Source organism: Saimiri boliviensis, chromosome 16 (assembly GCF_048565385.1).
Source record: "Saimiri boliviensis isolate mSaiBol1 chromosome 16, mSaiBol1.pri, whole genome shotgun sequence".
Classification (NCBI taxonomy): Eukaryota; Metazoa; Chordata; class Mammalia; order Primates; family Cebidae; genus Saimiri; species Saimiri boliviensis.
Genome location: NC_133464.1, coordinates 60,014,315 through 60,029,508, shown reverse-complemented (window position 1 = coordinate 60,029,508; position 15,194 = coordinate 60,014,315). Strand labels below are relative to the sequence as shown.

The 15,194-nt window shown below is 38.6% G+C and overlaps 1 long non-coding RNA gene across 4 annotated transcripts in view; it reads right to left on the bottom strand.

Annotated features, from left to right (window-relative positions):
- The window catches only part of LOC104649968 (uncharacterized), a 64,880-nt gene that overhangs the window by 35,561 nt on the left and 14,125 nt on the right, over positions 1 to 15,194 (bottom strand). For 2 of the 4 annotated variants that reach the window (XR_012514368.1, XR_012514367.1), the window contains exons 1-2: positions 10,468 to 10,667; positions 1,322 to 1,385 (exon numbers count right to left, since the gene is read on the bottom strand). This is a non-coding gene — a long non-coding RNA (uncharacterized LOC104649968). Of the gene's footprint in view, positions 1 to 1,321; positions 1,386 to 10,467; positions 10,668 to 15,194 lie in introns of those variants that run through there. The other 2 variants (XR_012514369.1, XR_743717.3) reach the window with 2 other exon arrangements.

Genomic DNA, 15,194 nt, shown 5'->3' with positions numbered 1-15,194 from the left:
AAAAAAAAAAAAAAAGAAAATGAAAAGGCAGCTAGGTGTTATTCTACTATAATGTGGGATCCTTTTGTACAAGTATTTTCCTGCTCTTCAGACAATGGCAAAAACTAAAAGATGAAATAAAAATATTTTTAGTAAAACATTTAATTATAAATCTAATTAGCAAATCTGTAACCATTATCAAAATATGTTACTTGAAATATTATGTATGATACATTTCTTTTTTTTTTTTTTTTTTTTTTGAGACGGAGTTTCGCTCTTGTTACCCAGGCTGGAGTGCAATGGCGCGATCTCGGCTCACCGCAACCTCCGCCTCCTGGGTTCAGGCAATTCTCCTGCCTCAGCCTCCTGAGTAGCTGGGATTACAGGCACGCGCCACCACGCCCAGCTAATTTTTTTGTATTTTTAGTAGAGACGGGGTTTCACCATGTTGACCAGGATGGTCTCGATCTCTCGACCTCGTGATCCACCCGCCTCGGCCTCCCAAAGTGCTGGGATTACAGGCTTGAGCCACCGCGCCCGGCATGTATGATACATTTCTTATTCCTAAACTAACAAATAATCATTGATTTGTATAAGGCATTAAGATAAAAAATTGCCTAGGTTTCCTTCCCTGGTTCTATCAACTCCATTTTGGGGGACAGGGAGGACAGGAAGTAAGAATTAAAATTAGGTAAGAACTGGTAAAAGCTTGAAAGTAGACCCTTGGGCCGGGCGCGGTGGCCCAAGCCTGTAATCCCAGCACTTTGGGAGGCCGAGGCGGGTGGATCACGAGGTCAAGAGATCGAGACCATCCTGGTCAGCATGGTGAAACCCCGTCTCTACTAAAAAATACAAAAAATTAGCTGGGCATGGTGGCGCGTGCCTGTAATCCCAGCTACTGAGGAGGCTGAGGCAGGAGAATTGCCTGAACCCAGGAGGCGGAGGTTGCGGTGAGCCAAGATCACGCCATTGCACTCCAGCCTGGGTAACAAGAGCGAAACTCCGTCTCAAAAAAAAAAAAAGAAAGTAGACCCTTTACTCCTGTAAGGAGAGCTACTCTATCCTATCAATTAATAATGATAATTTACAATGAGAATTTAGATGACTGGTGCATCTAAATGGAAATACTTTTTCAGTGGCTTTCAGAAAATGTGTGCTTACTAAAAACTTACGCATATACAGATACCTATACCTAAGCATATGTATTCATGTTGTTTGTAATAATTCATTGAACTGAACACTCATGCCTTGGCTAATTTTTTGTGTATATATCATATGTCAAATTAAAAAGTTAAATCACAAGCATTTATATGGAATTACTAATAATTGTATATTTACTTACTATTATTTCCTTAGCTTGTCGAACCATGTCATCTGTTTTTGCCTGCAATTCTGCCTTTAAACGCCTAAAAGCAGAAAATAATCACAGGTATATACTGAAGATTCTAACAAAAATAAAAATTAAACTTTAGTAATTATACGTTATCAAGTGACCTAATCAACAAATGCCAATATATACATATAGCATTCTTACTCTAAAATGAATACAGCCATTAAGAACTTATCCTCAATTCAAGATTCCTCCTTCCTTGCGGTAGGAACTCAAACTTTCTGTGGCCCTCTATTAACTTCAAGTGAACTAACTTATCTGACTAATACATTTAGGAAGAATGAACTGGTCAAGTTCAACTCTGTTCCACTCACTACCTTCTTGGGATTAGCCTACCTGCAGAGAACACAAGTTCTAACCTTGCTTCTCCAGAGACAGGCCCTGTTCTAATTGTAGGCAAGGTGTTGGAGAGACCTGCTCTGGTTTGGGGTGTTGCTGGAACTGGGGAGTTAAACGTGAGGTTTAGTGAGCAGACCCAATGTGGCTCACATTGCAGCTACACACTTTAATATCAAGCTTCCTCAGAAATAAAGGTAATTATATTGATCTCTACCTATCACTCCTTTTTTAATTATGCTTTTTCATTCTACTTGGAAACTAGCAAGAATAGGAATACTATTTACTTGTTCCTACATTAAGACTGCAAGAATGACAATATTATTGAAAGAAACTGTTTTTAAAGGAAAAACTGCCCATAATCCTACCACCACCATCCAACCATTTTTAATATTCCCTTCCAATTTTCATCTATAGCATATGCACAATTTTATACTTTTTTCCCACAGCAATATAGAAGGAATATCTGTCTTGATGTAATCTTTATAAGCGTGTTAAATGGCAACACTATAATTCAATAAATTAAAATTAACATAATGTACTGAACTCTGTCACTATTGTTAAGTCCCCCTTTCACTTTTAAACCTTAACACCATAATAAACATATTCAAAAGCATATAACTTTTTCTGCTGTTGAAATGTCACATTTCTAGACTACCTAGGATCTTTTGAAGTTATGTGGAGGAGACATGTTAAGGATTTAAAAATCAGATATCTTATTTTTCTTAAACATGTAATTCAGAAGTAACACAAAACACAATTTCCATCCCCAGGGAAAAAAAGGGGGAGATCAGTACCATATCCTTTAACAGTGTGAAGCTTTAAGAAATATTTCTATATCTTAGGATTATTTGGTCAAAAGAAATATACCTAAGAAAGACTTAAAGGTGTCTTAGAAGTGCCATTACCTGAGTTTTCAAATTTCCCTAACAAAAATCACAAGGACTTAAATGGAAGTTTCCAATTAATATAATGGACCCAGATGGCTGAGAAGACTATTATACTCTAAATCCATGGAAATGTCTGATAAAATGTAATGGAGGAAACATTGCTAAGCTCAAACCCAGGCAAAGGAAATTCCCTGGTACTAAGAATAAAGCAGCAATTCAAAGTGAGAGCAATAAACAGGAACAGAAGCCAAAACAGCTTAAAAGCTAGAAGCTGATATATGTGAGTCATGAAGGGATAAACCTGCAAAGCACACACTACAAAAACTCTGCCCACAACCTTAGGTGAGCAGAAATGAAACCAGAGCCATGAGCAGAAAAGATTATCTTGTGAGTAAAATTAAACAAGAGGGAAGTCCAAATTTATCTTATCCAGATGATACAGGGACACCATGCCAAAGTTTTAAAATAGAAAAAGCTGGTGTGGAATCAATGAAAACTCTGAACTAGTGAAGGTAAATTGAAAACCACCCTATAGGGACATTTACTCATCTATAATATATAAACCTTCCCAGAAAGCAAACTGCTAAAGATGACTTTGAAAAGATAAATTGTATAATGAAATAAGCCACTGAAAGAATCAGCAGATGTGAGGAAACAGAAAATTTGTATTTTAAGAACAGGAAATACTATTAAAAAATTTTTAAAGATTTTAAATTACCATTTGGAAAAAAAACACACACAAATAAAAAACATTAGGCAAGACCCAGATTTTATCACAAAAGAATGCTGAATTTGGCCGGGCGCGGTGGCTCAAGCCTGTAATCCCAGCACTTTGGGAGGCCGAGGCGGGTGGATCACGAGGTCAAGAAATCGAGACCATCCTGGTCAACATGGTGAAACCCCGTCTCTACTAATGGTGCAAAAAATTAGCTGAGCATGGTGGCGCGTGCCTGTAATCCCAGCTACTCCGGAGGCTGAGGCAGGAGAATTGCCTGAACCCAGGAGGCGGAGGTTGCGGTGAGCCGAGATCGCGCCATTGCACTCCAGCCTGGGTAACAAGAGCAAAACTCCGTCTCAAAAAAAAAAAAAAAAAAAAAAAAAAGCTGAATTTGAAAAGGATCCAAATACAAATTGCATAAATGAAAAACACAGTCACTGAAATTAAGAAATCCGATAAAAAGGAATGCGTGAATTAGAAGACAGAAAGAAATTACCTACAAGGAGGCACAGAAAATAAAGGGATAAAAAGCACAAAAGACAGGTTAACATCCACTGAAGACAGATGTTATGTACCTACTATAACAGAAGTTATAGAAGAAATCCCAGAGAGGGCTGAGTGCAGTGACTCACACCTGTAATCCCAGCACTTTGGGAGGTGGGGGAGGAAGGATCACTTGAAGCCAGGAGACCAGCCTGGCCAACATGGAGAAACCCTAACTCTACTAAAAATACAAAAATTAGCCAGGCATGGTGGCAGGTACCTGTAATCCCAGCTACTTGGGGGGCTGAAGCAGGAGAATCACCTGAATCTGTAAGGCGGAGGTTGCAGTGAGTTGAGATCGCGCTACTGCACTCCAACTTGGGCAACAAAAGTGAAATACCATCTCAAAAAAAAAAAAAATAAAAATAAAATAAAAAATTAGGCAGGTGTGGTATTGCACGCCGGCAGGCCCAGCTACTCAGGAGGCTGAGGCAGGAGAATCGCTTGAACCTGGGAGGTGGAGGTTGCAGTGAGCCAAGATCCTGCCACCGCACCCCAGCCGGGGCAACCGAGCAAGACTCTGTCTCCAAAAGAAAAGAAAAGACATCCCAAGAAGAGAGAATGTCAATATTTAGAGAACTAATGCTGACAATCTCCCAAACTGAAGATGTGAATCTAATGAAGAATAAAGAAAACAAATCTACATGTGTATATATCATTGTGAAAGGACAGAATTTTAAAGATAAAGAGGAGTACTCATGCCGGGCGCGGTGGCTCAAGCCTGTAATCCCAGCACTTTGGGAGGCCGAGGCGGGTGGATCACAAGGTTGAGAGATCGAGACCAACCTGGTCAACATGGTGAAACCCCGTCTCTACTAAAAATACAAAAAATTGGCTGGGCATGGTGGCGCGTGCCTATAATCCCAGCTACTCAGGAGGCTGAGGCAGGAGAATTGCCTGAACCCAGGAGGCGGAGGTTGCGGTGAGCCGAGATCGCGCCATTGCACTCCAGCCTGGGTAACAAGAGCGAAACTGTCTCAAAAAAAAAAAAAAAAAAAAAGAGGAGTACTCACTAAACTACCAAATCATTATTTCAAAAGAACAGAGAAAAGTAGTCTATGAGTGTAATTATCTAAAAAGCTGACAGCAGGTGGCTCATTAAGGTTTCTAACATTCAAACATTTCTATCCTTATATTTCCAACAGACAATATAAGGATATCTTTAATGGGCTAAGAAGGAAAAACTGGCTATCTAGAATTACATTCAGATAAGCTGTCATTGAAGAGTAAGTGCAAAGTAACAATTTTCTAAAAGACTAGAGAGTTTAAGACTTAGATTTTCACCGGAAGAAGTAATGAAGCATCTACACTTCAGGTAGGAGGAAAACCGAATCTGGAAAAAAAGAATCATGAAGATATAGAAAAAATGCTAAATCTAAATTAGTACAGACTATAAAAATAACACTGATGATTAACTGGGTGTGGGTGTATTCAAATCAACAAAGTAAAATATTATTTAATTTTAAAAACAGAGGAAACCAAGTTAAACCGTTCTCACATCTTTCCAAACCAGTAACAATAAAGACATAATGAAAACCCATTCAATCCAGCAGCATACAGACAAGAACCAAAGAGAAGACATAACAAATAGAAAACATAAAAAATAAGGGGGCTAAGACAACTTCAAGTTATGTAATAACGTAAATAAGTTAAATTCACTTATTAACAGGCAGAAATTAACAGACTGGTTATAAAAAGAATGCTCTTATTGATAAAGGACATACAAAGTTTGAAAATAAAGGATGAAGAAAGCTGTAACAGACACTGCATACGAATGAAAGGAATCCAGAAGATTTACATGTCAAATAAGATTCGCCACAATTATAAGAAATTTTTTTCTATAATTATAATTGATGATTTTTAATACATTTCTAACAGAAACCAATAAAGCCAGAACAAAAAAAAAAGTTGAGGAAATCAATGGATAACAAATATAATTGGCTTAATCTAAGAGATTAGTCAATAAATAATAAATATACTTTCTATCAAAGAACACATAGAACTTCTACAAAAAGTGAACAGGCACTTGGCCACAAATAAGTCTGAACACATTTTAAAAACTTAGTATTTTATCAATTCTCTAATTATAATGCAATTTAAAATAAACTAGGCTGGGCATGGTGGCATCTGTAATCTAAATCAGAATAATAATACTTGGGAGGCCGAGGCAGGCAGATCGTTTTGAGTCCAGGAGTTAAAGACCAGCCTGGGCAACATGGCAAAACACCCTCTCTACAAAAAAATATAATACAAAAATTAGCCGGGTATGCTAGCACATGCCTGTAGTCCCAGCTACTCAGGAGCCTGGGAGGTGAAGGTTGCAGTGGGCTGAGATTACACCATTGCGCTCCAGTCTGTGCAACACAGTGAGACCCTGCCTCAAAAAAAAAAAAAAAAAAAAAAAAAGTTAGCCTGGCATGGTGGCATGTGCCTGTAGTCCCAGCTCCTTGGGAGGCTGAGGTGGGAGAACCTCTTGAGCCCAGGAGGTCAAAGCTGCAGTGAGCCATAAGTGCACCACTGCAATCAGCCTGGGCAACAGAGCAGGACCTTGTCACATACATACTTAGAATAAGTAAAAAGGAGACAACAGTAAACAACTCTATATGCTTGCAAACTAAAAACCACACTTCTAAATAATCACCATGAAACCACATAATATTTAGAACTTAATAACCATAAGAGAAATATACATCAAAAGAAGTCCTGGAATGTAGTTAGGCTATAGCTGGAGAGAAATTTAAAGACTTAAATATATTTATTAAAAAATAAAACAATAAATGAGGTCAAGAAACTAAAAAAAAAAAAAAAAAAATTAATCCACCCCAGTTAGATCATCTGTCTGTCTTTATTTCTATAAAGTTTAATGAAATTTTACAATAGCACAGACTGCCAAGAAAACCAAAGCTGGTTCCCTGAAAAGACCAACAAAACAGAAAAATCTCCCAGGAACCTTGATAGAAAAAGACAAAAACAAACAGTATTGGAAAGTTACCAAAAGGAGGGGTGTACATGGTTACAGAGACAGTCAAGATTTCAAACACACAACTGTAGAGTCAGTTTATGCTAATATATTTTAAAACACACATGCACACTTTTCTAGAACCAAAAATCGTTCTAGAAATAGAACATCTAAATAGGTAAGTAATCATTAAAGAAGCTAAATTCATAGACAAAAAGAGTCTCCTTGACGAACACTAGACTGACACAGTTTCACAATTTTAATCAAAGGGCAAAAAATCTCTCATTATAAAAAGCTTCCGCCGGGCGTGGTGGCTCAAGCCTGTAATCCCAGCACTTTGGGAGGCCGAGGCGGGTGGATCACGAGGTCGAGAGATCGAGACCATCCTGGTCAACATGGTGAAACCCCGTCTCTACTAAAAAACTACAAAAAATTAGCTGGGCATGGTGGCGCGTGCCTGTAATTCCAGCTACTCAGGAGGCTGAGGCAGGAGAATTGCCTGAACCCAGGAGGCGGAGGTTGCGGTGAGCCGAGATCGCGCCATTGCACTCCAGCCTGGGTAACAAGAGCGAAAAAAAAAAAAGCTTCCAAGAAAAGAAACAAAACAAGACAACTATTCGGTTTGTTTCATCTAGCCAGTATAATATTGATATCAAAAACAGAAAGGACAAGAACTAGAAAAAAAGTGTAACACCCATTTCACTTTTGTACATAGATGCAAAAAGCTACATAAAAAATTATACCAATCAAATCTAGCAAGTCTTTAAAGGAAAACAAGAAAGCTGCCTTTGCAGTTTAGTATGTTAAAGCATTAAAGGAGGGAAAAAAGAACATACCACCACCTGAATTGATTGGGGAAAAAAGAAGTTTTGATACATTTAACACTTATTCAAATTAGGAATTAAGGGGAAGAATTTTAAACATAAAAAACAATCTATCAAAACCCTAGAGCAAACTTCAAATGTAGTGATTATTAAAAGTGGGCTTCTCAAAATCATAAATAAGGTAAGGAAGCTCACCATCACTTTTTCTATTCCATATCACATGGGAAGTCCTAAACAGAGAAAAAGACAGAATGCAGGAGACTTATCAAGGGAGAAAATGATCATAATTTGCATATAACCGTCTTCATTGAAAATCCAAGGGACTTCATAAAATGAATAAGAGAGTCCAGCAGGACTGAAGATCTGTGTGTGTATGTAAATACAGATGTAGCACCAACATCTAAAAATCCTACATTTGTAACGAATTAGAAAATATAATAGAAAAAAGTCCATTTATTATATAGCAACAAAAACTATTCAGCCCCTTAAAGCAAATTATATATGCAAGAATTTTATGTTGTAAAACAAAACACTATTAAAGGTTAAAAAAAAACCCTGTAAATGGAGAAGTATCATATTCGTGGAAGATTCAATAGCATAAATAAGTCTGTTATCTGCAAATTAATCTGTAAATCCAGTGTAACTGGGATTAATGAGGGGGCTTGCCTGACCAGTTATCATGTAATCTTATTGTTTAGCTCTTGGTATTATAACACAGAAACGAAGCTTGAAAAATCTATCCACTTGGGTGATTAGCATCTTCCTTAGTCTATCCTCTCAAATAGTGATTATTTCCTCCAACAGGAGCAGAGGTTTTGGATTCAGGTCCCTGGGAAGTAGCGTTCTAATGACTAATGCCAAGACAACAGTGGCAAAATCGATACCATACTGTTATAATCTCATATTCTTGCTTATAGGGATGGCCAGACATTTTTCTCTTCTTCCTGACACAGAAGTACTCTAGAAGATTCAGGTAGTGTAGAGAGTTACTCCGTTCATATGCTTCACATGTGCACAACTCAGAGTACAGGCAACAGAACAAGTTACAACTGGACACCATGTAATACTGTTTAGCAATCTCGCTTTATAAAACAACCCATGCTAGAATAATAATCCCTGTATATTTCTTATTTTGAGCAGGACTATATCCCTAATGATACACCAGAGCCAGGTGCAAAATATACTCTCAAATAACTGACAAACCTAATCCAGGTATCTAATACTATATGTATAATAATATGAAAATAACCATTTTGATTCATGCACAGCTGATAAGTATATATAGGCAACAGATTAAGTTGCTTAAGCACACTTGTGAACTGGGATAATAGGCCCATTTGATCAGAGAGAAGAAGATATGATTATTTTCCTACTTGCTGCGGTAAATTGGTGTATAGTTCATCTAAACATAGTACTCTTCAGTTTTATTTTCAAATATGCTTTAATTTTAAATATACATCATATGTAGATCATACAGTAACTCTAGTTTAACCCTCTGATACAAACTCCCAACTATTTCCAAATTTTAAACTAGTTATTTTATATTAAATTTTTTTAAAAAGGGAGTTGTTAAAATACACTTTTTTATAAGGGTATGCACAATGGCAAATAAAACAGACATGGTCTCTGCCCTTGGAACTTACAGCCCAGTGGAAAAGACAGACAAAAAGGAAATTAACGGCCGGGCGCGGTGGCTCAAGCCTGTAATCCCAGCACTTTGGGAGGCCGAGGCGGCTGGATCACGAGGTCAAGAGATCGAGACCATCCTGGTCAACATGGTGAAACCCCGTCTCTACTAAAAATACAAAACATTAGCTGGGCATGGTGGCGCGTGCCTGTAATTCCAGCTACTCAGGAGGCTAAGGCAGGAGAATTGCCTGAACCCAGGAGGCAGAGGTTGCGGTGAGCCGAGATCGCGCCATTGCACTCCAGCCTGGGTAACAAGAGGGAAACTCCGTCTCAAAAAAAAAAAAAAAAGGAAATTAACAAATGCATTTATTGTAACAAATTATGCTAACTAGATAGAAAAATCAGTAAGACGATGAAAAAGACCAACAAGGGAGCCTACTTAGCATGGTCAAGGAAGGCCACTCACAATACAGGTTGAAGGCGTGTGTGAATTGTCTTTTTCCTGAGACAGAAAAAAAAACCTGAAAGAGTTTTCGGACTAAAAGGCCAGTTAAGCTGGAGAGTTTTAGCGGGGTAAATGGGAGCGGGAATAAAATCAAGCAAAAAAGGGGGCAGGAGGAGCTTTTTAAAGTGCAACAGGAAACCACTGTAGAGTTTTAAGGAAATGAATTACATGATCAAATTAAAAGATTACATTGGCTGCTGTGTAAAACTTAGGGATGATGAGTGGAATGGGCCAAGAATGAAAGTCTGTCAAGATACTTGTAATTACACTGAGACCAGATAAAGAAAATTTGAAAGAGAACGGTAATTCTGATTGCACTGGGAAGCATGCTTTCAATTTAGAAACCAATGTAAAGGAAATTTACATAAGGTAAACTCTATGAATTTGCTACTAAGCGAAATAACCTAAACTATAAACTGAACTATTCGTGGCAACTCCTGCTAACTCAAATAACTTCCAAAAGCATATTCCTGTTTAGTTGGCTAAATTTTCGCCCACTTCAAATATCTTCTAAGACGCAGGCGAACTACTCAGGTGAAAGAGAAAGGATAAACGGACAGTGAACAAGATGAGGAGAAGGGAATGCTGCAGAGTAAGTGGTCCTGAAGATCCAGCCAGTCTTCAGAAAAAGTACTTGTAAGCAGCCTTATTTAGATGAAAGAAAGAAGGAAAGCTCAACCACTGAATTTCTTACTTATATTCTTCCTCCAAGCCAAGAGGTCGGGTCCAGGTGCAGAGGGTTGCTGACCCGGTGGCAGGAGCGGAGGTCCTGGAAAGCTGCTTCTCTGTAAAAGAGGCAGAGAGTTTCAGACCCGAAGATAAAGGAGGTTAGGCGTCCTAATCGCCGGAGCCCACACTCCCCAGGAGCCTGGAGTCGAATTGACCGGGAGACCAAAGACCACGCCCCGCCATCTTTGGCAACTGCGACGCGGTTACCGAGGCAACGAGGCATCTTCCCGCGAGAGTCTGGACCCGGACTCCTTCCCACTCCCAGGTTCTGTGCAGAATGTGGCGCGAGGCTCAGGCAGTGGGCCTGACCCTTGCTCGCACCACTCAGCACTGCCCCAGGAACTAAGTGCAAATTCGACTTACAGCCAGTGCAAATTATCAACTTGGTGGGGGCGGGGGTGGGGAGGCGATTGTAGGAGTTCCAACCAAAAAAGACAGGTCCATTGCCGCTGCTCCACAGAAAGCAAGCTGGTGAGGAAGGCCCTTCCTGTTTTGCTTTTCAAACCCTTACTGGCTAATGTGACCTTCACTCCGTTTAAAGTGAACTCTTCAGTGGAATTCTGAAGTTTTGATTTCTAACTTTTGTTTAGAGCATGCACGGCTAAGATCTCAGGCTCTCAAGTTAGTCAACCTAAATTCTTACACTGGCACTGCCACTTAGTAGTTACTTACATGGCCTTGGGCAAAACACTCTGTATCTTGGGCACTTCATCTGTCAAATGGGAATGAGAATAGTGCCCACCTCACAGATGTTGTGAGAAACAAATGAATTCGTGCTTAGGATCATGCCTGAAACACGTAAGCAGTTAATAATTCCAGTTGTTTTGGAATACAATAGACGTCCAGAAATAAACGTTCATGTGTGTATGGTCAACTGATCTTTAGCAAGGGTGCAAGACCATTCAATAGGAAAAGAATCATCTTGAACAGATGGGGAGACAACTGGATATCCTAGTGCAAAACAATGCAGTTAGATCCTTACCTCACATCATATACAAAAATTAAAATGGATCAAAGACCTAAACTTAGGAGCTAAAACTCTAAAGCTCTTCAAAGAAACTGTTGGTTTAAATCAGGCGTCCCCAAACTTTTTACACAGGGGGCCAGTTCACTGTCCCTCAGGCCGTTGGAGGGCCGCCACATACTGTGCTCCTCTCACTGACCACCAATGAAAGAGGTGCCCCCTTCCTGAAGTGTGTGTGTGTGGGGGGGCGGATAAATGGCCTCAAGGGGCTGCATGCCGCGGGCCGGCCGTAGTTTGGGGACGCCTGGTTTAAATCTTTATGACGTTCAATTACAATTCTAAGAATCTTTGATGGATTCTTAGCTGTGACAACCAAAAGCATTACCAAAAAATAAAAAAAGAAAAATAGACATAATCAAAACTAAAAACCTTTTGTTTCAAAAAATACCATAAATAAAGTAAGAAGACAAACTACAGGAAGTGAGGAAATTCTTGCAAATTATATATCTGATAAATAACTTGTGTCTAGATGATATAAAGAACTATTAAAATGCAAAAACAGGTAGGTGCAGTGGCTGATGCCTGTAATCTCAGCACTTTGGAGCCTAAGGCAGAAGGATCACTTGAGCCCAGAAGTTCTAGACCAGCCAAGGTAACAGAGCAAGACCCTATCGCTACAAAAAAAAAAAAAAAAAAAAGGAAATAGATAAATAAAAATTAGCTGGGTCCAGTAATGCATTCCTGTAGTCCCAACTACTCAGGAGACTGAGATGGGAGGATCACTTGAGCATGGGAGATCAAGGCTGCAGAAAGCCATGGTCACACCACTGCATGCAAGCCTGGGTGACAGAGTGAGACCTTGTCTCAAAAAAAAAAAATAAATAAAATAAAAAAGACAACCCATGTTAAAAATGGGCAAAGAATCTTGAATAGGGATTTCTCCAAAGAACATATACAAATAGCCAAAAAGAACATGAAAAGATGCTCAATATTGTTAGTATTCAAGGAAATGAAAATTAAAACCAAAATTAAATGCCACTTGACACTCACTAAAACAGCTGTCCAAAAGGATGGACAGCCAGTGGTTATAGGGGAACACCTGTAATCCCAGCACTTTAGGAGGCCAAGGCAGGTGGATCACCCGAGGTCAGGAGTCTGAGACCAGCCTGGCCAACATGGTGAAACCCAGCTAAAATACAAAAAATTAGCCAGGCATGGTGGCACATGCCTGTAATCCCAGCTACTCAGGAGTCTGAGGCAGGAGAATCACTTGAACCCAGAAGGTAGAGGTTGCAGTGAGCAGAGATCACACCACTGCATTACGGCCTGGGCAACAGAGGGAGACTCCATCTCAAATAAATAAATAAATAAATAAATAAATGGATGGACAATAACAAGTATAGAGAAGGATGTAGAGAAACTCGAAGCCTCATAAACTGTTAGTAGGAATGTGAAAATTATGCAGCCATTGTGAAAAATGGTCTAGCCATCCTTCAATAGTTTATACATGGAGTTACCACATAATCCATCAACAGCTACTAAGTATACACGCAAGCAAAATGAAAACAATGCACATGAAAAGTATATATACAAATGTTTATATCAGGATTATTCATAATATAAAAAATACAAAACCAACCCATAAGGGTCATAAACTGATTAGTGGTTGAATGAAAACTGGTATATTCATACAATGGAATATTATTCAGAAACAAAAAAGAATGAAGCATATATATACAGCAATATGGATGAACCTTGAATCTATTATATTAAGTGGAAGAAGCCATTCACAAAAGACCAATTATTATCTAATGTCATTCACAAAAGATCACATACTATAGGATTCTATTTCAATATAACTGCATATTATAGGAAATGTCTAGAAAAGGCAAATCTAGAGAGACAGAAGTAGTTTAGTAGTTGCCTAGGCTTGGCAAATGATGGAGGATTGGCTAAGGAGTTGCAGGGTTTAGGGGGTGCTAATGAAAAAAATTTAAAATCAATTGTGTTGATGGTGTACAACTCTGTGAATACACTGAAAGCCAATGAATAGTACACTTTATATGGGTAAATATAGATACATGAAATAAATCACTCAAGCTGTTAAAACATCGTAAAAATAACAATTTATAACATCAATGGATAAAGAAAGGAAGACTATGCTAGCACTAATCAAAAGGAAGCTGGAATAGCGATGTTAATTTCAAACCAAGATGACATCAGAACAAGGAAAAATCTTCAGGGACAAAGAACAGCATTAATGATGGAGTCGGTTCTCCAAGGGGACAGAACAATCCTGGTGCATATGCTCCTAACAACAGTGTCAAAATGCATAAGGCCAAAACTGATTGGATTTGCAAAGAGAAATAGACAAATCCATTATTATATTTGGAGACTTCAACACTACTCCTTCAGTCATTAATAGGTTAAGCAGGCAGAAAATCAGCAAGAGTTGCTCTAGACAGCACCATCAATCAACTTGATATAATTGACATTTATAGCATACTCATTTCAATAACAGCAGAACACACACTTTTCTCAAGGTCTCATGGAATGTTCACCAAGCTAGAACACATTCTGGGCCATAACACACATTAATAAATTTAAAAGAATAGAAATTATATAGTTTAGGGTAGCTGAAACAAAGTACCACCAAGTGAGTGGCTTAAAACAACAGAAATGTATTTTCTTGTGGCTCTGGAGGCTAGAAGTCCAAAACCACAGTATCAGAAGGACTATGTTTTGCTTGAAACGTGCAGGGGAGAATCTTTCTTTGCCTCTTTCTAGCTTCTGATGGTGGCTGTCACTCCCTGGCATTCCTTGGCTTGCAGCTGCATCACCGCAACCTCTCTCTGCCTCTATAATCATGTAGCATTTCCCCTGTATGTTTCTGCGTTTGCATGGCATTCCTGCTTTTCATAAAGACTCCAGTAATATTGGATTTTGGTCACCCTAATGACCCAATCCTAACTTGATTTACATCTGTAAAGATCATATTCACAGGTACTGTGGGTTCAGACTTCAATATATGGTAGGGAGGGGGAGGTGGCACACTTCAACCTACAAACTTATACAAACTGTGGTCCCAGACCGCAATAATATACAAAATTATACAAACTGTGGTCCCAGACCGCAATAAAACTAAACTAAAAATCAGTAACAAAACAGCTGGAAAACCACAAATATCTGCAAATTAAACCCATACTTCTAAATAATACATGGGTCAGGTAAATATCTAGAAAAATTAAAAAATATTTTGAACTAAATAAAAATTGAAAAATAACTTGTCAAAACCCATGGAATCCTCTGAAAGCAGTGCTTGGAGTGCTTAGCATTCAATGCATATATTAGAAAAGAAGAAAAATCTAAACTCAATCTGAATGTCTACCTTCAGCAGCTAAAGGAAAAATATTAGGCCTAAAAGAAAGCAAAAGAAAAGTAACAATAAACATTAGAACATAAATCAATGGAATTGAAACCGGGAAACAATAGAGAAAATTACAGAAACCAGAATCTAGTTAAAATCAATAAACTTAATAGCTGTGCTAACCAAGAAAAAGAGAAGATCCAAATCTCCTGTTCTGTGTTATTTTCTGTGATGGTCAGTCAGGTGTGTCCATGGGAGGAAAACATTTATTATACTCACAGGTCCTAGAAATAGAGCCATGCAATGCCATATGGTGTTACATGGGGAAGCCTTGGGGTAGTTAGTCAGGAGGCAGAAAACA